Here is a 26,255-nt window from a genome sequence, read left to right as displayed (position 1 = left end):
TTGCCTTTTTCCCAAAGTAAACAAACAGGCCAGAAACTCAGCCCTGTGTGCAACTGCTTTGTATAAAAGGAAGGCCAGTACGGGAAAAAGGGTGCTCTGAAAATACCTGTTTATTTCTGTGAAATTGTTTTGAACTTCTTTTTTTCTTACGTGCTCTTTGGAGTGAGGTGCTCAATAATTGTCACTTAAAGAGGAACTTCTGCTGTCAGAACTGTAGCAGGCAACAAACGTGGAACCAAACTCAGGTCCAGCTTTAGTTTCTTAATAATGCTGGGCTTTCGGTGGCATGAATCTGCCTCGGAAAGAGCACACTGGCATCTGTGCAGGGCTGTCTATGAACCCAGGCTACATCTACCTAAAGAAAAAAATCACCAGAGGCTAAGAAGTGCCCTTGATGCATATTACATCTCTTTCTTGCAAAAGTAAGCCCTGTAGCCTGAAGCTCTAGAGGACAGGGAGCTTTCTGCTCTCATCTGTTAGTGAACAGGCAAATGAATGGCCAGAGAGCTACTTCATTTACATACGTTCTCTATCCAGACTTCCTCCAGTGACACATTGACAAGCTCAGAACTAATCGGGGAGAGGAATTGAACTGGGAGAGGAGGGGAAAAGGCTCCTTTCTTTGTGGCAAAGACGCTGCTTGAGGGTACTATATGCCACTGGTTCCTTTCCACTGAGGACCTGTGCCGGGGCAGGCTTCTTTGATGGGCTACAACGCAGAGAGACTCTGCTGAAGCTGCAGAGGACATCAGCCCACCTTAGTGCCTTCCTGTGAGGCCCTCCTACTCTCCCACTAAATAAAGCTGAAATCATTAATGTTGGGCTAAGTGGTGGAGCCTCAAGGCAGGACTAGGCAGAACTTCCCAAGATGCTGAAGACAGGCTGCCAGAGTGCACCTGGGACTATGCTACCCATTGACATCAAACCATGAGTGAGGATTACTGGACGTGGAATGGGGAAGTGATGTGGTAAAGAGCACTGGCAATTGGACATTCATAGTGGTGCACGAGGAATAGAATTAACAGATTGCTGCCAGCAGTTCCCTGGAGGCGTGTTTTATTTATATCCTTCATATAGATGTTTTGTTGCTGTGTTTTCCCAAGTTGAGGCTTTGTTCCCTTTTCCTCAAATAAAGTTTTTCTTGTTTCAGACGCAGGCTCAGTGCTTGTGAGTGGGAGAGTATTGTCTGTTAAGGGTACCTAGAGAAGGCACTTAGTGATCCTAGAAATGCCGGTGGTGTTTGTTAGTTGTAAGAGAGAACTTTAGTTATTTGAACCCAGCCTTTGTTGCTGCCAACACCACCTCCCAGAAGGGTTATACAGATCGCCACTAATGGAAAGCTAAGATCCTGTCAGTTGCCTCTCTTTTCTTTCACCTTCAGTCCTCCTCAGCAAGGATTTCAGCACTTGAGTGCACTACATTAATAGACTACTGCATTGTTTTTCCTTGGCCGCAGTGGTGTGCTGTGCACAGTCATGCAGCTCTGCCCGTGTCTAAAGTGTGCCTCTCCAAATGTCCTTCCAGCCCTACTGTTTTTCATTGTTGTTGGTGTAACTTTGTCAAGCCTCCTTTTGATGATGATTTGCAGTTCCTGGAAGATTGTTTTATTTATGGAGAATACATCATGGACACATGGTTTCCTGAATGTGATGTGCTGTGTTCCAGTAATTACTTTATTTCAGTTTAGCAGAGTTCTCAATATTAAGATTAATAAGGCACTGGCTCTCAGCAAAACTCGTAAGAAGAGGTCTGATTCTTCTTTCAATTCAGCCTAAAATATTGATTAGATAGCTTCATTTGACTCCTTATGTTCCTTAAAATAATTAGTTATTTTTTCTACCCTTTGCTTAGTCTAGACAATTGTAATGTTTATAATAGTACAGCTAAATATTTTAACTCGAACAACACAGAGCATAAACTAGAAGTGGCCTTAACTAGTGATCAGGCCAGCAGTGTAATCTGAGTTTACCCTCTTCTCATTGGGGAATATGGAGTTTAGTTTGGGCTAATTTACCCATTTCTTTTTTTAATCACTGTAATGCTGATAGCAGTGGGGAGTGAACCTAACACCTCTGTATCTTAACACATGAGCCTCTACTCCCTGAGCTAAAAGATACAACTCAGCCAAACCTATTGCTGGTTTAGCAATCTCTAATTGGCCTAGCCACCATTAGAGGGCGACAGATCTGGCTTACACTGCTACACCGTTGTAGCAGGAGACTGGAAGTCAAGATTCCTCCAGGGGTCTATATTCCTGGATCTACTAGAGACTTGTTGTGCAACCTTTGTGAAGTCATGTAACTACTCTTGGGAGATTTTCAAAAAGCACAAAAGGCATTTAGGCACTCAACCCCCACTGCAAATCAATGAGAGTCTGGTACCTAACACACAGGTGTCTGAAAATCTCCCTCTCTCTGCAGTTTATTCATCTCTAAATTGAGCATCATACTTTATTACCTTACAAGAACATTACAAACATTAATTGATTAAGCTTCATAAAGTGCTACGAGATCCCCATAATGAAGTCATTAGAAGTACATGCAATATGCCACAAGTAGATCAGTGGTTTTCACACAACTTCATAAAATGGATCACATCTTACAGAGCCTGCCTTGTGGCACACCTCCCCTTCCAATCACAAACATGCAGTTCACCCCCACTCCCCTTTGCAACTGAGAGACATCTTTGGCATCCACAGGAATTGCTTACATGGAAGGGAAACAGTAGGGAAGTTTAAAATTGTATGTTATCTGTCTTTAAAGTGATATGTGCATTGCCCCTTTTAGGAAAGAGTTAGTCCCATTGCCCCCTCCCACTCTACACTTCATCGCCCTTGTACACACTTCACTGCTGCCTGGTTTTCACCTCTTTGTCCCCTTCACATGCTTCCGTGGCACCCAATTCCCTTCTACCATGGAAGATGTTCTCCTGCTGGTGGCTGACAGCTCCAGTCCCAATGCTGTCTCTAGTCCCTCAGATCTACTGATATTTCCTCTTCTATGTAGCAGCCCTAGTGGAAGATACTAGTCTACTCCTCCTTCTTTTCACTTCCTTTTACATGTGTGTATCATGATCAACAGAACTAGAGTCAGAGGGCCAATATTGCCTGGATGGAGTGTTATTGATGGGAAATCAGTGGAACAGGGAACATGGGGAGTTCGGCTTGAAGCAACTCAGCCACATGGACGGAGCAATCCACAGGTTTAAAAAAGTTTCACTTGTTCAACTTAAGCTATATTCAATTTCGCGCACTGTGAAGGAAACATATTGGCAGCATTGGAGCTATGAGGCCTCTGCAAGTGCAGAAGCTGACAGTGAGAGCCATAGAACACAGTCTGAAGCCCACAGAGCAGTAGCAGAACCAACAAAGCAGACTGCGAAAAGCTACAAAAAGATCTCACAAAACTGGTGACTGGGCAACAAAATGGCAGATGAAATTCAATGTTGATAAATGTTGCAGACACAAACCTAACCCAGCAATGGACCTGGTGAAAGGAGCTCCAGCTTTACAATGATCTGCTCATGCAAGAGGACAAGAACAGCAAGGGATTAAACCTGCTACTTCAGTTTACAGAGGAACAAGGCAGGGATGTCTGCAACACTCTGAAACTCACACAGAAAAAATGTGACTCAAACATCATGAGGATGACATTCACTGGACGGCTGCTTACAGCAGAGGGACTGAAAATGGATCCCAACCAGATCAAATCAGTGAGAGACATGCCAGCTCTAGTGGATGTGAAAGGCAGACAGTGCTTCATAGGAATGGTTACTTTTCTGTCCAACCTCTGTCCACACCTGGCTGCAGTAGCAGAACCAATGTCAGCACGCAAGGCAGGATGTTGAGTGGAACTAGGCAGGTCCCAAACAATAAGCATTTGAGACACTGAAACAAATGATAATGGATGCCTCTGTCCTAAAGTACTACCAGCCAGGAGAACCACTGACACTCCAGTGTGATACATCAGAGAAAGGATTTGGTGTAACTCTTTTGTAAGAGCAGCCAGTTGCCTGTGTCTGCAGGCTCTGCCAGAGACTGACCAGGGATATGCCCATATGAAAAAAAAAAGAGCTTCTGTCAAACTCTTACAAAGTCAACATGGTTTTTGCAAAGGAAAATCACGCCTCACCAATCTACTAGAATTCTTTGAGGGGGGTCAACAAGCATGTGGACAAGAGGGTCCAGGGAATATAGCGTACTTAGATTTTTAGAAAGCCTTTGACAAGGACCCTCACCACAGGCTCTTAAGCAAAGTGAGCTGTCATGGGATAAGAAGGAAGGTCCTCTCATGGATCAGTAACTGGTTAAAAGATAGGAAACAAAGGGTAGGAATAAATGGTCAGTTTTCAGAATGGGGAGAGGTAAATAGTGGTGTTCCCCAGGGATCTGTACTGGGACCAGTCCTATTCAACATATTCCTAAATGATCTGGAAAAAGGGGTAAACAGTGAGGTGGCAAAATTTGCAGATGATACAAAACTACTCAAGATAGTTAAGTACAAAGCAGACTGCGAAGAGCTATAAAAGAATCTCACAAAACTGGTGACTAGGCAACAAAATGGCAGATGAAATTCAATGTTGATAAATGCAAAACATAATCCCAACTATACATATCAAATAATGGGGTCTAAATTAGCTGTTACCACTCAAGAAAGAGATCTTGCAGTCATTGTGGATAGTTCTCAGAAAACATCCACTCAATGTGCAGCAGCAGTCAGAAAAGCGAACAGAATGTTGGGAATCATTAAGAAAGGGATAGATAATAAGACAGAAAATATCATATTGCCTCTATATAAATCCAAGATATATTGGAAATGTAAAAAGGTTCAGAAAAGGGCAACAAAAGTGATTAGGGGTATGGAACAGCTGCCATATGAGGAGAGATTAATAAGACTGGGACTTTTCAGCTTGGAAAAGAGATGACTAAGGGGGGATATGATAGAGGTCTATAAAATCATGACTGATGTTGAGAAAGTAAATAAGGAAGTGTTATTTACTCCTTCCCATAACACAAGAACTAGGGGGTCACCAAATGAAATTAGCAGGCAGCAGGTTTAAAACAAACAAAAGGAAGTATTTTTTCACACAAAGCACAGTCAACCTGTGGAACTCCTTGCCAGAGGATGTTGTGAAGGCCAAGACTATAACTAGGTAAGTTCATGGAGGATAGTTCCATCAATGGCTATGAGCCAGGATGGGCAGGGATGGGGTCCCTCGTTCTATTTGCCAGAAGCTGGGAATGCGCGACAGGGGGTGGATCACTTGATGATAACCTGTTCTGTTCGTTCCCTTTGAGGTACCTGGCATTGGCCACTGTTGGACGACAGGATACTGGACTAGATGGACCTTGGTCTGACCCAGTATGGCCGTTCTTATGTTATGTTCTTATGGATGTGGTACTTGGAATGGAGCAATCCCACCAATAAACCTAGGGCCACCCAGTAATAGTGTATTCAGACCACAAACCCCTAGAAACAATCATGGCAAAGCCCTTCTTAATGTTTCAAAGAGATTGTAGTACAAATTGATGTGCCTCCAATGCTACCAGGGAGCGATCAGATATTGTCTAGGACGACTACTGGTGCTAGCTGACACCTTCTGCAGGGCACATATATCCAGCATCAGTAAGCTGGGGAAAAGGGATCAAAACACTGAATCTATTAACATGCTGCACTATCTCCCAGTTTCAACCGTGAAGCTGATGGAAATTAGAGAGGCTAAGGAAAAGAGCATCTAAATACAGGGAGTCAAGAGAGTGATACTAGCAGGGTGACCAAAAGATAAAAGCCAAGTGCTGGTAAGAGCAGAACCATAGTTTCAAATTAAAGATGAGCTGAATGTGCAGGATAGAATCATATTTCAAGGACAGGGAGCTGTTGTCCCTACTTCATTATGTAAGGATCTCATGCAAAAGATACACACCTTGTGTCTATTGACAGCTGTCTTAGGCTCGAGAGTGTTTATTGGCCAAGAATTAATACACAACTCTGCTCCTTGACAGAAGAGTGTGACTCTTGCCAATCATGATAATTGCCAACAGAAAGACACTCTGTTACCACAGGACCTGCCAGCCCGACCATGGAAAAATGGTGGGAGTGGACTCATTTACCTACAAGGAAAAGAAGTATTTGATTACAGTGAACTACTATTTACACTTCTGGGACGTTGATGACCTGCCTTATACAAGAAGCAAGTCGGTGATTAGCAACTTCCAGGTCCACTTTGTGAGATATGACCTTGCAGACCCTGTGTTCACCAACAACAGATCCCAATTTGTCTTGGAAGAATTCAAGAAATTTGCACCCAAATGGGAGTTTGCACACCTCTCACCCAGCATACTCCCAGAGTAATGGTAAGATGGAATGAGCCATGAAAACAACTAAAAGACAGGTACACTGACTTTTTCTTTTGGCTCAGACCTCTTGTTAGCACTTTTGGCACACAGAAATACCCCATGACAGGGATGGCAAAACAGTTGAGCACAGGCACTGATGGAACCACGGGCATTATTTGCTATAGGGAAAGGTGGCAGTTGTCCTCCAGACCTTGGTTTTCTCCCTTCTCCAAACTTTTTATCAGTTTATATACTCTATTATGTCTTCCACTTTTGAGGGAGAAAAACAAACTTTGCAGGATTTCATACAATGTTCTATATCCTGACACAATTTTGCCCCCCACCCCTGAATTTTTCTGAGATGATACCCCTGAATGCCATGAAGGCCGAAAACTCTGCTACCAATGAGGAGAGAAATGTTACAGCCAGAAGAATGGAGATATTGCTGAGTGGAGATGGCCAACAATGAGAGAAAGCAGGCACTAGAGTACAACAGGTCAGCCAAGGACCTACCAACCCGGGAGGCATGCATTCCTGTGAAGATCCAGCCGTTAGAGAGATACAACAGCCAGATAGCCCCCACAGAGATCATCACAGAACGGAAAGCCAGAGAACCATCCAGAGGCCAGGCCCACGGGGTGGGAAGAGACTCCATAGAGAGAGCGTTTGCTAGACTTGAAGACAGGTAACGGAGAAACAGAGATAGATCACTCCTGGTGTGATTTCCTGTAGAGGAGACCAAACGATCACAAAGACAGGGAACAAGAGAGTTAGGCTAGAATCAACTCAGTCACATGCACAGAGCAGTCCAGAGTTTAAATGACATTTCAATTGTTCAACTGAACTTGCATTCAGCTTCACTCATTGTGAAGGAAACAATGTGAGCAAGATCATCTGTGCAATACACACTAGATGCCTGGAGAAGGAGATGAAAATAGGAAGGAGAAACCAGCACCAAGAAACAAGCCAGCTCTCTGCAGACCAAGGAATCTCTGATGTTGACAACATGTTTTATGCAGCAAAATAAAAATTAAACTACAATATTCTTGCCAAGTAATGCAGAGCTTATAGAAAGTGTGGTACCCCAGGCTGCTAGGAGCTTTTACTATTTTTTTTCTGTTGTAAACAAAATACATTTAATATCCTATTGTTAAGTCACAGGTTAATGGAGAGCTCCCTAAATTAGACAGCTGAGATTTGACAGTGAGGACAATAAACTATCAGTTTTATTGATCATGTGGGCATGGTAAGTATTCATTCTGCACTAACTAAACTCAAAGTCCTGCCCCAGCATGCAATCAGTTCAGGGTAAAATCTGGGATGGATTTTCTGGGGAGGAGACTCTATTTTGGTTGTCCCAAAGTCATGATCAAGAAAGTGGAGGGAAATATCCTACACCTATTTTTCATCTGGCTTAGTCAAAATCCTAAAAAGAGTGAAGAAAAACTTAGTTATCGTCTAGCTAGGGAACAGCTCCCACTCTCTGAATATAATCTTGGCCTTTTCACCCTCAGCTCTCCTTAAACAGAACTAGGACACAATCTCATTTCAGTTCACTTCCCTGCATTTTCTGCCAGTATATCTTAGGGGGAATTACAAAACTATATAAGACAGAGGAGGAAAAATGTCTTGATTATTGCATTGGCATACTTGGTTCAGGACCACATTGTATTTTCTAGTACCACTGACAGGACCAGGCAATCAGCTGAACTCATAGACAGCAATTTGATTGGCCCTAAGTGAGACTAACCCCAGTTGTTTCTCCTGTTGCGTAATTTCCCATAGTAACTGAAGATGCACTTTCACCAGATCATCAATTTCTATCTCAGGAGGAACTGAAGTTGCGTCTACCCTTCTCTATGGCCTTTGTTGACTTGCACACTTCGATTAAAAGTGGTCATATAGTTTCCAATTCTTTTTACATCAGCTAAATTCAGAAAACGCACAAGACATCAAGCTACATAGCACAAAGTTTATACAATAATATTCCATTATCTCATACCGTAAATGCTCAAGATCAGAAATAAACAGCACTTTGCTCAGGAAAAACTGTTAAAATGTCACCTGCTCTGCTCTGTGATCTAGTTCAAAGTGAGGATGAAAATCTCGCCTAACTGTGGAATTAGGCTTGTTGGCATTTTTTAAAAAAAGACAGCGCAATGGACATTGGGGCAACCAGCTGTTTGATCCATGTTCAGTTAGGTCATGTGTGATACCGTACCCTGCAATGTCAAGGACTCACCTTCCCCGCTTGTTCTAAGGTATTGGCTGCATTGCTGTATAGCACTCCCATTCTCTGATTTATAAAGCTGCAACAGCAGAAGGTTGGAAGGAAACCATATATTCCATTCCCCTTGCCAAATTTCAGGTATCCTATGTAACCCTTCTGCCCGTCAGAGTTGGCAGCAACAAGGGCCGGGTTCAATATCTAGGGGATTCATTCCAATAACACAATGCAAACTGGCTCAAGCCCCCACCCAGTGACCTGCGACAAATATATACCACCCCCGCTGGGCGCCTCCAAGAGGCGATACTTCCCCTCTCGCAAGCACATAGTCCGAGTGTAGCAAAAAGCCTTTTAATAACAGAGAGAAACAATCTGGCATTATGTTGGGGAAACACCACCAACAGGATTCGTAACACAACCCATGAGCAAAAAAAAAACCACCCCAAGCAAATTGGGGCATGCTCTTTCCCTTTGGTTCTTGAGTCCAGCAACCCCAAATCACCCAAAGTCCCAAAAGTCCAATGACCCAAAAGTCTCTGTCCCTGGTCAGGGCAGCCCCAGAGTTCAAAAGTTTATCTGCAGAGCTTTACCTCCCAACCTGGGTGGAGATGGGGGGGGGGAGAGAGGTAAAGGGCACCTTACATGATCTGAAGCTGACTGCCCCACAGCTCCATAGGCCCGCTCCGCTCTGCCAGCCGCCCCACAAACTGCTTCGCTCGCCTCCGCTCCGCTGCCCACAAGCGGCTCCCGCCGTCCCACAAACTGCTCCACCAGCCAGTCCACGAACTGCTCCGCTCCACATCCCACAAGCAGCTCCCGCCGTCCTATGAACTGCTCCATCAGCCTGTCCACAAGGCACTCCAGCCGTCCCACAAACTGCTCCACAATATATCTTCAGGCTCCCCCACTACTTAACACAACACTCAGTGATTTCAGCTCTTAGTCAGTTCAGCTCTTTGGTGAATTCAGCTTGTAGTAGGGGAGCCTCAGTGCTGATGCACCATTAACCCAAAGTGAGCTCAGCAGCCTGTAACTAGGCTCCTAAGGGAATCAAAATCAGCTCTGATATTCCACAGTGGAGAGAGGAGGCAGTGCAATTAGCACGTAAGGCCCTCACCCAGAGACCCATGCCACCAAGTATTAATACTTGTCCCCAGCCTCTCTCAATTCACAGAGTTTTGGAACCCATGACCCTTGTCTAGTGAGTGCTACTTAGTTGATGGTGAGTCCCTCCACCATAACAAAAGGCCAAGTACAGTTCCAAGCACAGTTCCCATAATCAGAGTAATAACAATTTATTCTTCCTGCCTCAATAACAGAGAAAATGGGGATCCCACAGCAGCCAAAGTGACCATTTGGGCAGCTATGGTCTCATTCTAGGCGGGGTGGGTGTGCCTATGCAAATGAGATCAGCCCCTGAAGTTCTTTTCCACAACTTGCCACACCTCACCACCAGATGTCAGGGTGGAGCTCATCCTGACACTGCTTACACCTAAAATGACAGCTCGCTAGATGTGGATTGTGGTAGAAAGGCAGAAATAATCAGGCCACAATATGTCCAAAATGCTACATCATATGGAAATGTTACCACCACCTCCATATTCCTAACAAAATATCTGACAGGTGCATGATAATAGGAAAACATGTTTTTACACAACCAGACCACAATGATAATTTTTTTCTTTTGATGTTTTCCCCCAAGGTAATAAATTTTATTTGGGTGAAAAGTTTACAGAACACAGAATAAGTATTCTTGCTTACTGTCTTCCCCGTACTTTTTTATATCTTATTTTGTATGTGTAGCACTTAGCCAATTAATATTTGAGTTTGTTAATGCAATGGGCTCGTGCCACAAAAGTCAGAGTTACACCAGGGATTAATTTGGCCCATTGTCTCTATAATCACTTTGAAATTATTTTAATAGCACAAAAAGGACTGAACACTTCAGATACCCTAAAATCTGGGACAATGGAGACTTCATCCCATGAGCCATCTCCAGGAGCCTATTATCAGTGGGAAATTACAGAGCCAGCAGGTCCCGTGAACAACATACATCATCATCATGGCACATCCCAAAGGGACATGGCCTCCTTGCAAATCAAGGAACACCTGGATCAATCTGTGGCAAGGTGCTTAGGGTGGTTTGATTGTATACTCCATTTATGTCCCTCACTGGCAATCATGTCATGCCACCAAAGTTTTTGGTGCCTACGCGATCACTGGCTGTGTGGCAGCAATCCTTGGTACACACATTTCAGAACTGCACCAAGAAAGCTGCCAAAACCAAACCAGTGTTGATGGAGGTGGTTGCTGGGTTCAGCTTTGAATATCCTTGTTTCTGATCTTGTCCTACCACTTGATACGGCTGACAGAGACAACAAGAACAGAAGATATCAGTCCAAAAGTTCTTCAGCTTTCCTCAGCACCCACGCTTCACTTTCGTACAATAGAGTTGGTATAACTGTGGTTCTACAGAGCTGCAGCTTTGTAGCAATATCTGCACAGAAGCCACTGAAAGGCCCAAAACATGGCAACAGCTGCTGCTATACAAACATCCACATCTTTGAACATCTTCCAGCGCTGTCTATGATGCTGCCCAAGTATTTGACAGCTGCCATCTGCTTGATGTCCTGTCCAGACAGGCTAATTTTGAGCTGTTTGTAATCTGAAACTGGAAGCTGTTTGATGATAATTGCCAGGGGCTGAGTTTTATCCAGATTAAATTGTAGCCTCGCTTTTTTCTTAGCTTCAACTGCTGTGATCTCTGGATGACATTTGAAAGACTGAGGCCCCAGCACTGAGCTGGCAGCGGTCAGCACTGATGACTTGAAACAACACCATGCTTCATCAGATGAGAGAGAGAGAGAAGGGGAATAAGACCTTAGCCTCTAATGCTTCAGTAGCCTTTTGCAGTTCAGAACAGAAAGCCATCTGGCAGCTTGGTTGTAAGAAGAGCTTTTGATTGAACTGGTTTAATTTTGGCCCCTTCGCTGGTTATCTTCAAAGTCAGGGGTACACTTTTGTCAGCAGAAGCTGATGATCAAATTCAGCACCTCTGTGAACTCATGCATCCATGACTGTTGACTGCCAATGACTGTTAACAAGAACATGATCAATAACAGTCCTGGTGAAACCATCTGGATTGTACCAGCTCTACTTGTGAATCTTTGAGTGATGGCAGAGTGATTCAGCAATCACCATGTCACTGGCAACCACAAATTCCAGCAGCCACTGCCCATTCCTGTTCTTCTGCCCAATACCCAAGTTACCAGATATACTTGCCAAGATGTCACTATCCTTTCCTTTCCGTGCATTAAAGTCACCCAGGATCACAATGACATCTCTTCTCAGAGGTTCATTAAAGATTGACTGCAGTATCTAGTAAAAATTATCTGCAGCCGCATCATTGGCATTGGTGGGATCATAATGACACTGTGAAGACATTAAGATTCCCACAGCCAGATGCTCATAAATCATTCATTAATCTCCCACCAACTCTGCAATGCCTGTCAGGTGTTGGGTGAAAGTACAGTGGATATTTCTTGCTGGAGCAACCCATCAGGATGGCCTGAGAACAAAAATATATAGTCCTTAACTTTCTTTTCACCACTTCCTAGCTAGCACACTTCAGATAAAGCTCAGGGCTCAATGTTCAGGTTTTTTAACTTGACGAGGAGGACAGCTTTAGCTGTTTCAGACAATCTTTCCAGACACCAATTTTACTTTTGCCACCAACACACAAGATACTATAACAGCTCTTTTTCATTGATTGTTTTTGTCTCAGCAGCAGAAAAACTTGCCCATTTCAGCCACAAGGACAATTGACCAGGTTGCAACAGGTTGTTGGCTTCAGTGTAAATGCCCTCACAACATAAGCTTGCTGACCCTGGAGGGTCTGACAACATACAAAAGAACTACCAAAAAATATCTTGGTTTCCTTTAACTCGCGCTTTAGTATCAGATTGTATCAATCCACTGAGTTGCTTCTTACATAACAAAATAATTGTGGATCTATATTCAAAACAAATTCTGAGCTGTCTGGACGAGGACTGGGACTGTGAGTGACAGCATAGCTGAGTCTCTTTCTGAATCAGATTAACAGCATAAACGTTTATGCTTACAGTCATAATGCTATCAGTTTTCATTTGCCTCTTCCTTGTACACACAGTAGGCAGGACCAATTTCCTTTCATTCATCCTACTTTCTATTTGGATTGAGCCACAGGACAGGAAAAGCAGCAGTGCTTTTGAAGCCTTTTGCTTTAGAGAGCATTGAGGTAGATTAACCCTTGCGAAAGGTCAAAGCCAGGGGCCTGGCCAGAGGATAGAAGGGTTCACTGGAATACGTGCCCTCACTTCTGAGTATATTTGACTATGTTTCCCTCACACCACAACGTTTTTAGAGTTTTAAATTTGAAATAAAGCTAGAATGGTGATCTCTTTGAGGCAGGGAAAGTATTTTTGTTGTGTTTTTGCACAGCACCTAGTACAATGGGGTCTTGGTCCACAACTAGGGCTCCTAGGCGCTACGGTAATACAAATAATAAATAAATGGCCTTAATACAAAGGAAAGGTAAGCCAAACATGCACACCTCTCAACGACTGCCCAGTCCACCTCTGTCGGGCCCCAACCAGCACCCTCTGAAGTTAGGAGGAGTCTTTCCACTGACTTGAAAGGGCTTGATTCAGCACCCAAGGTAAGCACAGAAGTTAACAGACAGGCTGCACCTGATATTTTCTCCAACATCTCTTTTGTTTTTTGTTTTTTATTTCTCTGGCACTTTGTCTATTACACTGAATAAAATACAAGACAATGACTGATAGGAATAGCCATGCTGTGTTTCCTCAGCATGACTGCAGTCCTATTGGCACACGTAACTAAAATATTCCTTTTCCAACACAACACGCTCAGTACCATGCCAAAGAGTGTTAAACACTGCACGCTCTAGAGATGGGAGAAAGGGCTGCTGCAAAAGGCAAGGACTGAGGTGCTGGGAGCGGGACTTGAAGCTATACATTCGCAGTGCAAACGCCTAACTACTGGACAGGATCGTGATTTATATAATGCATGCATCTATCAAATACTTATGAAGAATTATGGAAATTAGAAATGGAAGAAACCAATTACATTGTTATCCACCCTCCTAATCAGTGCAAGACATATTGTTCTATTATAATTAATAGGTTACAAGGAAAGAGTTCTGATTCTTGAGAAGACTGATTGCATAGCTGGATCTTAAATTGCATCTGGAAAGGAAAAGCTCGCATGATGGACCAAAGGAACATGATGGACCAAGTGTTTCCTTAATGAAACTTAATTGACACAAACAGAATTTATGCCAGAGATTAATATGGTCCAAGAAACTTTTGCATCATGGGCCCAACTTGGGCCTTACATTTTATCTTGCTACAACCTGAGATCTGATTCAACAGTTAAAAGTTGAAGTGTTTTGCCACCACCATTGTACTGTAGCATCTCTGAAGTAAAACTAGATTGTGATTTCACAACATAGACACACTTGGAACATTTAGGACATTTATATTAATCTACATGATCCACAAATAAATGTACATATGAAAGACATAAAGAATACTGATATCAACAAGACCAGTATTTGACCCACATCATTGCATCGGAGACATGAATAAGTAGTGACAATCCATTAGCAGGACAGATGTTTGGCTCCTAGCTCTGTACAATGCTGTCTACAGCTACATTTATACCTTTTTTAGAGTGCCTTTTTTAGAGTTAGATAAAGTGTCTGTATGTTTATTAACAAACAGTATATTCAGGAGTAAATTCTTCTCTCACTGATAGCATGACCATTCGTCAGAATTCAGTGAGTATTATTTATATGGAACCAGTGGCATGCCGTGACATTTTTAGTAACACAATGTGACCTCATACCCACCATATGTGTAAACTCACGGCTTGCATGCAAAAAAATTGTTGCATGCAAGCCGTGAGTTTACACATATGGTGGGTATGAGGTCACATTGTGAGGACGACACCAATTTGTTCTACGTGTGCGTTCAGGGGCTGGATGGAATTATCCCTGGACTGCCCTGAACAATGCACAGCCAGTCAGGCATGCATAGCATATACAGATGGCACCCCACTGTATGGAACCATAAGTGTGCAAGATGATTTCCAGAACAGATAAAAATGGACTCCTTGTCTAGAGCAGTGGTTCTCAACCAGGGGTACACATATCCCAGGGGGTACACAGAAGTCTTCCAGGGGGTACATGAACTCATCTAGATATTTTCCTGGTTTTACAACAGGCTACATAAAAAGCACAAGTGAAGTCCATACAAACTAAAATGGCAGAGACAAAATGAGAAAGTATGCAATGTTTCAGTAATAGTGGTCTGTGACACTTTTGTATTTTTAGGTTTCAGAGTAACAGCCGTGTTAGTCTGTATTCGCAAAAAGAAAAGGAGTACTTGTGGCACCTTAGAGACTAACCAATTTATTTGAGCATGAGCTTTCGTGAGCTACAGCTCACTTCATCGGATGTAGCTCACGAAAGCTCATGCTCAAATAAATTGGTTAGTCTCGAAGGTGCCACAAGTACTCCTTTTCTTTTTGTATTTTTATGTCTGATTTTGTAAGCAAGTAGTTTTTAAGTGAGGTGGAACATGGGGTACGCAAGACAAGTCAGACTCCTGAAAGGGTACAGTAGTCTGGAAAGGTTGAGAGCCACTGGTCTAGAGGAGCTACAGTCGAAAGCCTCGATCCCGAAACTATAGTGTATAGGACAACTGCTGGGCTCGCATTGAACTCAAGGGGGCTCCACAGCAGTCTACCCCCATGCTAACAGTTGCAGGTTCTGAGCCTAAATTAAGACATCTGCAGCAACAGCAGACTGGGCAGGGCTGAGGGAGCCAGAGCTCGTTCTCATAAGTTGCAGAACCTGCGGTCACTGGGGCCTGGATCCACAAATGGATTTTAACATTGCAACACTGAGAGTCATACCACCTAACTTTTAGCCACAGAGAAAAATCACAGGAACAACAATGACATCCACAAAGCCTGAGTTAGGTACCTAGGTTCGCTATACAATGCATGGGGACAGATAGGTGTCTCAGACTGGGATTCACAGAAGCCAGTTTGCTAGGTGGGGACCTGCCTAAAATAGCCAATGAGAGATGGTGCAGAAAGGGGTGTGTCCTGAGCCCTGCCCCTCTCATAGAGTTAAGTGCCTACATCTGGGCTGCAAGGCTTCTTTTTGCTCGTGATCCAGAACCAGGAATCTTTTCCTGGAGTCAGGATGTTTAGGTAACTATATCGTTTCTTGTGAGAATGAGTTAGGCACCTTCCTAACTCCACACAGAAAAAAAGGTAGGGGGAGGTGGTGCCAACCTTTTAACTTTTAGCCCAGTGGTTGGAGCACTTACCTAGGATGTGGGAGAGACAGGTTCATTTCCCCTTTCTTTTGAATAGGGAGAAATCATTTGAACAATGGTTTTCCACCTCTCAGAAGAGTTCTCTAACCACTGAGCTGTGGGATATTCTGATTGCAGGGCCTGTGGGTGGTTCCACTGGTTATAAAGAGTCACTGGGCCAGAGAGAGAGAATGATTATAGCCTCGTAACCTAGAGTACCCACTGGGGAAGCAGGAGACCCAGGCTCCAATCTCCCTGCTCCAATGAATAATTATTTATCCAAAATGGAATAGCTTCAAGAGGAAAGATTGAGGCAGCTGCCCATCAGAATATCCCCTTGCTCAGTAGTTAGAGCACTCTCCTCAGAGGTGGGAGACTCCTGTTCACATCCTGTCTTCATGTCAGGCAGAGATGAGAATTGAACCAGGATCTTCTACGTCTCAGGTGAGTACTAAAAGGCAGGCACCATCACTAGCAGCTGTCAGATTTTGAATGAGGCCTCATCTGGTAGGCATGCTTCATCTTCCCTCTTTTTGTTGATTGCAGAGGCTTAGGTGGGTGATAGGCATCCGGGTGCTTAGCATGAGGAACAATGCACATGACCGAGGCAAAAAAACGGAGGTGCCTAGAGAACTTTTACTCTGAAACTGTAGGTGCTGAGTGAGTTGAGGTGCCTACAGGGTTAGGCACCAGCCAAGTGGGAGTTTTTCTCAGGTAGTTCCTCAGCCAGAGCCTGCAATGATTCATCCCTTAGTTTGTGATGACTCATCCTCCATGGATGTTGCAGCAGCCAATCCACAAACTAGGACTGGGTCAGATGATCCCCAGGGCAGCTATTTAATCTGACAGAAAGAGCAGCAAGCCAGTCTGTGCAACATCACTACTTGGCTGAGAACTCTCCCTCTGCCTCATGATGTTACAGACTGCCTGGGCTTCCTACCTACCCCTGCCCCAGGCTTCTTGCCTGCTGACCCCACAACAGCATCCACCTGAATTGGCTCTGCCCCACCTGAGTGAGTCACCCAGCGACCCCCTGACAGTTTTGTGGACTGCAGTGATATATACCTCGTAAAACTGGGATTTAGGAACTAAATTTCAGTTTAGGCATCTAAGTCTCTGTGGATTTGAGCCTGGGTGTCCCATCAGGAACCTCCCATTGGGGCAGAGAGTTAGAGTTCTGCCTTTCCTTGCTTTTCACTCATCACTCCATACAAAGAGTGAGTGTGCGAAAACCGAGTCAAGCCTGTGCTGTGTCTCATGGACCTAAAAGCTTCCAGGCCTTGTCAAGACTTTAGAGATGCTTGGGGCTGAAAGACTCCTCTCTGTATATGCACCCACTTTCCCCTTTCCCTCCATCACATACACATATAATGAAACTTGAGGCACATAGGAGAGGAAACAACATTGAGGAAAAGGGATATTTGATGTCTGGGGTTGGATAGGTCAATGTCCTTTCCTCCCCATCTCCTGGTTTCTTTATATTATGCTCCCAGTAGGATGTCAAGACTGGCCTCATTGGTGGAGTGGAGGGGATGAAGGGGCAACAACAATAGAGACCACGGTAGAAAAAAAGAGAGTACCCACTGGGCAGAACCAAGAAGGCACGGACAAGATTTGCTGCCATGGATGAATGGAACCAATGGAGAGATTCAAAGAGGCGGGATGACAGTCAGATTATAGTCAAGGCAGATATTTTTAGTGGCTGTGTATTGCATTGGCTGAAATGAGGCAAAGTGGGTATGAGGGAGTACAGAGTGGAAGAGGTTATATTGATTAAGGTAGATGAGAGCCTAAGTAAGATTTTTAGCTGTGGGAATTGGCAGAGGAAAGACAGAACTTGAAAATGTTTCAGAGGGAAAAGTGGCAGGATTTGGATCTGGCCCAGGTCTCCCTGGATCTCCCACCTCTGAAGACAGTGCTCTAACCACTGAGCGATGGGCTATTCTGATGGGAAGCTGCCTCAGTCTTTCCTATTGAAGCTGTTCCATTTTGGTGCAAGAGATGGGAGGAGCCCAGGTGAAGGGCCTGAGTGACAGGGAGGATGACTGGCTTCTCACTGGGCTTAGAGACGGCAGGGAGCAGGAAGGGCTTGGGAAGAAAGATATTTGTAAAATAAAATGAATAAACTGACAACGCTTTAATCGTAAGTGTATGAGGGAGACTCCACCCAATCAAATGGTTCCACAGGGGGCCCAGGTATGGTGTCCCCATCCCGTCCCCCCGCACAAGCCCTGGAAGGAAGGGAAGACAAGGGTGATAATAAGATCATATGGTTGCTTGCGTGTGTGTGATGTGTGGATCTTAAGAGACACATTCAGTTATTTATTTTTAGGCTGTTTCTTTGAAAAAGTACATTTGGGAATGGCATGGGGGGCACGTTGTCTTTAAGGAGCCGAGTGATACATCTGAAACCTTTGTTAGCAGTTCAGAACAGCGAGAATTTTTATCTTTGTAAAGGTAGGATAATTTGAGAAAGAAAGCAGCCAAGTGTGATTGTACTCACTGTGGGATAGCCCACAGGGCTGGCTTTGACAAACTCATCTGTCTGTAATGGAAGCCGTCTTTTTTTGATGTTATGAAGACCACAGCATTGACTTTCTATAAACACCAGGGGCTTTCTTGGAGTTCATATCTTACCTGATGTGACAGAAACAACAATTCTTATTAGTTGCTTGAAAATTACAACCCACAGTAAAAGGGGGTAGGTGGATGCAATCATGGGTGAAAATTGGGCAAATTCCACAGGCTTTCAGTTTTGAACTCCATAATTGCTTAAGGATTTTTTGAATTGCAATATTTGAAGATTAAACTGATGCTTGTTTTATTATACTTTGAACAACAACATTAATTAAATAAACCTCATTAGAGTAAAGCTCTTCAAGATACCATAAAACCTAACAGTGTCATTCCAGATTGTTAAAATAAAAAAATCAAGAACTTGCATCTATAGAATTTTATCAGCTAGTAACTCAGTTTTGAAAATACATCTTAAAATCACATTTAGGAAAACTATACCATCTATTCATGCTTATATATAAGACCCTACCTGAATTGCGGGATGATCTTCAAATAAATGCAGCTGAGTTGCGGAGAAGACATGGAAAATTGTGGGAAAGTAATAATGTACCATTATTAATTGCGGGAATTTGGAAAAGCCATAGCAGATCTATTTGTTTAAGAAAAATTTGCTAGAACAATATAAACACTCAACTATTACGTTATGCATGTGAATTTATTTTTTCATAACCAGACAATTTGGTACAATTAGAGGGCTGTAACCAGGGCAGGGTGAGTGGGGCAGTGGCCCAGCGCGCAAAGCTGGATACAGGGGAGAAAAATGGGGCAGAAAATGGCGGCAGCGCTGCCTGCAAAGTTGGGCACCCAGTTAGCAGCCACCTCTGAAGGCAGCGCTGCCGCCAGCAGCAGTGGAGAAGTAAGGGTGGTAATACCATGCCCGCTGCAGGGCTCTACCCCCTACCGTTCTTTTTCCTCATCATTCCTCCCCTACCCCCCTCCCCAGCTTTGTGCCCTGGTTACGGCCCTGCCCAAAACTCTTCAAGATCATTTAAATGTACTAATGGGGGGGAAAGTGTGTGTTGGAAACCTCAAAATGTATGGACAATTCTGGACTGTGCCAAGTAAGCGAATTTAAAACAAAATTGCGGTGGAATCCACAATTTCCACAATATCATGAACAAAGTAAGACCTTATTTCTATACCTGTACTGTGTGATCACTATTTTGCAGCCATATACCTATTACACACCATTACAAATTCCTTGTGCAAACAAGCTAGTTGCTATACATTGCAATACCAGTTAACAGAATTATGTAATAATCCACCCTTACCTTCCAGGGATCAGACAATATTATGATTATTTGTATTGTGGTAGCACACAACATGGTCCTGATCCAACAAGCCACATGCTAGAGTCCCATTGAAATCAGCACATGCTGAAGTTAAATGTTTTGCTGGATCAAGGTTTCTACCATCAGCCTGAATATGAGATTTAAAAAACATAATGCTGTTGGAGGATCTAATGGAGCATCTTAAAATATGGCACAGAGGATTTTTTAAAGGACTGAAAAAGCTCTGCTGTGTGGTTGTATGTTCACAATGTGTCTACAATTTCCCTCCAAAATGTAGTGAGGAAATTAACCGAGATGCCTAAATCTCCCGATGGGAACAAGAGAATCTGCAAGCTCTTTGACTGTGAGAGTTTTATCCAGCATAAGTGAAGACTTTTGTCTGACACTCTGAACTACTTACTTAATCTTTTTCCTACAAAATGATTGTTTTTATTGAAGCAGTTAGGAAAATTAAACGGTACAGTGAGTAATTACCACAAGTTTATTATACCTTCTGAAGAATGTGTGCAATGTCGTGGAATGCTCCAGAAATGTAATTAAAGCAGCAGAATTTCAATTTTCCCCCTAGATTTTAATGCCCATTAATACCTGATTCCTCAAACAGAAAAAAACCTTGGGAAATAGAGTGGGGAAAGGGGAAAAGTATGCAACCTAAGAAGGAGGAGAGAGGGGCAGGTTGCAAACTTGCATTTCACTTTGCTGATGGTCTATGGCAGTGTTTCCCAAACTTAGGACGCCGCTTGTTCAGGGAAAGCCCCTGGCAGGCCCGGCCGGTTTGTTTACCTGCTGCATCCGCAGGTTCGGCCGATCGCGGCTCCCACTGGCCGCGGTTCGCTGTGCCCGGCCAATGGGGTCTGCGGGAAGTGGGGCGGGCTGAGGGATGTACTGGCCGCCACTTCCCGCAGCCCCCATTGGCCTGCAGCAGCGAACTGCGGCCAGCGGGAGCCGCGATCGGCCGAACCTGCGGACGTGGCAGGTAAACAAACTGGCCCAGCCCGCCAGGGGCTTTCCCTGAACAAGGGCGTCCCAAGTTTGGGAAACACTGGTCTATGGAGTTAAGTGGCAGCAAAAGAATCCAGTCATTTCTGAAAGCTTTGCAGTGATTCCCAGCTATTAACTTGTTTTGTGTAATTGAACAGTTTTGCATGCAACTATTTGGGTGAATGGTTGTGATGTTTTATTGGAATTACTATCTTTCTGTCCAATGAGCCAAAGAGATATAATACACTTTATAACTAGCTGTGTTTTGCTGCATATCAAGTAAAAATTACACCAGATATTTAAAGTGATATTGTCAAGGAGTCAGGTCAAAATATTAGCCTGCCTAGATGTCCTCTGTACTTAGTACCTAGCTGATGCTGTGAATGTCATCTAAATCAACTTCCAAGTTTATAATGGGGCTCACAAGTCACTATTGTTAATATGCTCTTCAACATAGATTCCAGAGAGAGATTTTCAGGATGAAACCACTTTCAAGGTAGGTCTGTTTTTAGGTCTAGTTGCCTTGACAGTGTCCATTCAACTACAAATATCAAACTATCATCCAACCCTTATATTCCATATCAGAAACTCTAGCTTAAACTGTTGAGGAAACCTGACTTGTAGGTCAGATTGTCAAAGACAAATGTTTTTTCCTCCTCATATTATTTGCTTCAGTGATACTTAGTTGTACAAGGTTTCCCAAGTTCAAGCCTTGGGGTATGTTCATTGTGCACACAAGCTTTCCAACAGCATAAGTGCGTAGCTCTGCACTGAGAGCAAAGGTATATCCCTCAGCGTTTAAAATCTTGGGGAACATAACAATTGCAGTGACTGTAGACCTCACTCACTTAACCAGGAATTAAAAAAGTATTAAAGTAAACTTTATTTATTTTCTGTATATTGTAATTGTGTACACTGCATATGACGTATTTGCTGCAACTAACAATTGCATTTTAATATGCACAACAACAAAAAATAACGTCAGCAGCTTTCACAACTTATACACCTCAAGCATTGTCAGCCTGTCTTGCTTAAACATAGTTTTCTAATTACCTTCATATGTTGTGTTCTTGTTTTTCTTTTGTGCCAAGAAGCTATTCTATAGCAACATAACTTCCCAATCATTTCCCCATAGAGCTTTCCTCAGTGTTTCTGTTCAATGGTTTCAAGAGCTTAAATCATACACAGTGGCTTTTATGAGCTAGATATTACTGTGCAGCAGAGAGGCGTTATTTTTAAACCAAAAATGCAGATTGCCTCTTTCTACAAAGAGCCACAGTTACAACAAAAAAGTCCCCTCCTTTCCTAGACTTTCTTGTTATTGATTAAATGTAACTACACCATTATTGGCAAAGTGTCTGCATGTTTCCTATACTCTTTTTTTTTTTTGAACAAGCTAAGATGCAGTTACATTTTCTATTAATCATAAATATTGGAGTTTTGATTGCTTTCAGTGGCTCCTTGTTTGAATGGATTAGTATTGATAACTTAACATGAAGGGAGAAGACTATTTCTATAAAAATTACTCCCTGATTTTTTAAGTCTCCTTTTTCTTGTTGTTAAAAGAGAAAAAAAAACTTTTCATGTGTCTGTACCTCGGGAGGCACAGGAATTGCATGCACACTGTTGCTAGGCTACCTGCTTTGCAGTATGATGTACAAAGACAAAGCATAACTGAATTGGAGATAACCACGTTACTTCGGCACTGAGGCCCATCCGTTCTCTCTATGCACATGACTAGAGTGATATCACAGCTGAGACTTTATAACAAGAATCTAAGCTGGATGGAATGACTGCGGGTTGCAGACAGTAATGTCTTTTTCCTCAAAAGACAACAACAAAACCAAAACAAGCTCACATAAGCACCAAACTTTGTGGTTCAACTCACCCCCCTTTGGCCCTGGATAGGAAGCCCTCCTAAACACGTTCTCTCATACAGCTCGTTTATGGTCCTTCCCCACAGCACCTGGAGAAAGGGAGTTGGAAGCTGAGCTGATATTGTCCCTGCACCCAATCACAAAGAACTACTAGTAGCTAAGGCCCAGATCAAAGATATTTAGGTGCCTAACTCACATGGAAATCAACAGGAGTTAGGCACCTAAATCTCTCTGATGATCTGGGACTAAATGGTTGTTGATATTTTATTCTTACTGTTACAGTAGATAGTGGTCTAAACTTAGAGCAGATTAACATTAGTTCTAAATAGGGCTGCCACATTTGAAGTACAAAAAACCTGGGATATCCTGAGCGCACAAAACTGGACAGCCGGCAGTGTGTACTGAGCACCCTTACAGATCTCCCAGGACTGCTGCACCAAAAACAGGACGATCCTAGGAAAACCGAGACAGGTGATTCTAGTTCTACAATGGGAGTTTATGGTGCCGTTGACCATTTTGCAAATAGTACTAATTGAATACACTGCAAACCACAAAGACTTTACATCTTGTTTGATGTTCTTCAGTATCTTAAATTGAGCTTACAACACCTTACAAGATGTAATTAGCACAGTACTTGAGAATTCCCCAGACACTTTAAAATTAAAAATTGCTGCATGCATATTAGATAGGTTTCATTAGCAAGTTTAAATGTTGAAAGAAAGACATCCTAATCACATTAATATGTCTTATTGGCTAATAATGACAACTAAAGATAGTAGTAATAGCAAGTATTTCTGCTAGTGACACTATAGTATTTTCTGTTTAATGTGTCTTTAGAGGTACGTGATTATGGCTCACACATGTTTTCTGTGACATCACTGATAACAGGGACAGTCCATTTCAGCAACCTTTGAGTAGACAAACTACTTATCTGAAAGAGGTTTGGTTTTTCCCACTCAAGGCTTACAGCTCACTCTGAAAATGTACACATAAAAGGAGACAATCCCACTGCGCCTGGGCACTTCTTGCTAAGATGTCAAGCTGTCTTCAGCGAGAAGGGCAAGATTTTGAAAATTGCCTATGGCTCTGCATTGGGGGAGGACCAGAGCTATATTCCCCCAGGTGAATCTTCCTGTCACATAACCCCACAGGCTGGGTCTGCAACCTGGGTCTGCAAGGTTCCTAGTTAACTGATTTCTCTCTGCTCACGCCCAGCAGGTTGCTACTCACTAACTGAGCAGAGAGACCATGAAACCTGAAGCTACATCAGGGAGGCTTCCCTTGGTCCCTGACTGGAGGAACATTGGGACCTCTGATTGGCCAGGGTTGCCTATGAAACCAGAGGAAATTGTCTGTACAAGTGGGTGAAGTCCTGGATGGCCACTATGTCAGACCCTGCCATCTTGCCTGACTCTTGAGCTCTGTTTTCCTGACTTGTCCCTCCATTCTGTTTCCTGTCTTCCTCCTAGTTACTGCTTTCCTGACCTGTTCCTGTCTTCCTCCCGCTTTCTGCCCCTGGAATCTGACTCCAGCCCTGACCCTTGGCTTGACTCTCAACTCTGACTCGGGTGTGGACCATTAGGTCTGACTGCCCAAGCCCAGATCATGACACTCCAGGAGTGACTAAGCCTCAGGGGACACAGTCATTCTGTCACATAACCCCACATTCTGTCCCTCTGCAAAATCTCTTAGAGCGGGAAGGGGTCATGTACTCACTCAGGCTCTCATCAGCTGGGTTTGGGTGGTTGGGGATGGAAACTCAACCCTCCACTTGAATTCCTCTGGAGCTGATCCCTTGCAGGATTCCCAGGAAACAAAAAGAATAAAAGGGAAAAAAAAAAGGAACCAATGAGCCATGGGGTTGTCTTCCTTCAGGGAGCCTTGAGCTAGCTGCAGTCTGGCTCAATGTCCTCTGGTCAGCCACCAGAGGTAATCATTTAGAGTCCAGACCACCTTTCTCTCAGTGTGCTCAGACAGCTCAGAGGCCTGGGAGCTGGCTCTGCCCTCTGACAGGCCTCTTCCCACCAGCCGCAGGGGCTAAAGGTCTGTCCTCCACCCACAGTTACCTTCTCCTGAGCTGTGCTTCTCCCCTTCTTCCTGCCTTACAGGCATGGCAAGGCAGAGCTACACAAACCCATAGCAACTCCTTAACCCCTTCCTGCCTGGTGCAAGGTTTGTACAACTTGCCTCACATTCCCACAGCTCCCCTGTATTCAGGATGCAACAACCTTTGGTGTGATGTAGCCTACTGCATGCAGAGTCCCTGGCCATCCCTGCAGGCTAGTACAGGGGGGCAGACTATGGACCTGCTTCTTTCCCCTTCCCTTCTGGAGCAATTCATGCCCCCACCATGTACCTTTTGGGGAAGTCCTGCATTCTCCTGAGTACAGGGACTGCTATTGTGAGGGAACCCCTGGATGAGGAAAACAAGGGATGGGATAGGCTTTTGTGTTTGTCCCTTGTGAAATTATGGAAGGACCAAGGACAATCCAGCCTCTCACAAACAAAGCTACATAGTGGGGCTATGCACAGGTCTGACATGTGAGGTTGTTCCTGTGAGTGTGATATTCAGATTTATTTGGCTTAGGTTTCATTTCTCCAGCTGGTAAGTAAAGAGCCAGCTACCAAACGAAGAGGTCTGACAAAGAGGCAACAGGGTTTGTTTGTTCTGGGGTGGAGACTTGTTCTCTCATTTTTTTTGTGGGGAGCTGACTTTGTTCACCAGGTGGATTTAGGTGAAAAGTGTTCAGCTTTCACTGTCCCGATGATTGTATTTACCTCAGTCTGTCTATTTTAGGCATCCATCATCATAGTATTTAGGGATAATAGTTCAGGTTGCTGCATAGGAGCAAGCTGAGCTGAAGTGAGTTAATAACTGAGTCCTTCATTCACTCAGACTGAATTTATTAAAGGGCAAATTAAGTTTGCACTGCCCTGGGGTTGCTCTGCATCCAGTTAATCCCTCAGGCCGCTCCTAAAAGCTCCCTAAAGGTTGCTCAAACATGCATCAGCTGTCAACAGCCTGAAGGGCAGCCAACAGCAGCCAGGGATTGCCAGAGCATAAGGGAGCCCTGGCCGCACTCCCCCTGCCAGGCTACAGCACCCAAGGAGTGTGCTATGCAGGAGAAATTATCTAGGAGCTGGATCAAGTAGGTTTAGATCTTATTTGTGCCAGGGGAGCAACAGAAAGTGTCGAGGGCACAGCTCAGAGTCAGTGCCTATGGGTCTAATTCTGATTGAACAGTATGTAAAGGGAGTTCACTCCTTGTATATATCTCTTAGTCATGTTACTAATGTACATCTGTTACTAGTGGACCTGTTCATTCTCATTAACAAAGAGAAGCAGGGGAGCATTTGAATTGGAGACTCTCTGCCTAGTGAGTCCCCTTCTTTCAAATTCAAAGCAGGTCAAGGAGATCGCTGTCCTGTGGTGTAATATTGGACATCCATTCAATGTTTCAAGTCGTGTCATAAGGGCAACACTGGACAAGAGACTGGGGCTGATCCTTCAGGGGGACATAGGTGACAATAAACACTGGGTTATTTTATTTGCTCTTGGGATATCTTCCATACCCCTCT

At 43.7% G+C, this 26,255-nt stretch overlaps 1 long non-coding RNA gene across 1 annotated transcript in view; it reads right to left on the bottom strand.

Annotated features, from left to right (window-relative positions):
• LOC122461658 overlaps positions 1–24,851 on the bottom strand; it is a 46,015-nt gene extending 21,164 nt beyond the window's left edge. Inside the window, exons 1-2 of the long non-coding RNA XR_006283741.1 lie at positions 24,393–24,851; positions 22,688–22,765 (exon numbers count right to left, since the gene is read on the bottom strand). This is a non-coding gene — a long non-coding RNA (uncharacterized LOC122461658). The remainder of the gene's footprint in view (positions 1–22,687; positions 22,766–24,392) is intronic.
• Positions 24,852–26,255: the final 1,404 nt, after the last annotated feature.

The sequence above is a fragment of the Chelonia mydas genome, chromosome 1 (assembly GCF_015237465.2).
Source record: "Chelonia mydas isolate rCheMyd1 chromosome 1, rCheMyd1.pri.v2, whole genome shotgun sequence".
Classification (NCBI taxonomy): Eukaryota; Metazoa; Chordata; order Testudines; family Cheloniidae; genus Chelonia; species Chelonia mydas.
Note: the sequence above shows the minus strand (reverse complement) of the source record. Positions and strands in the feature narration are given on the sequence as shown.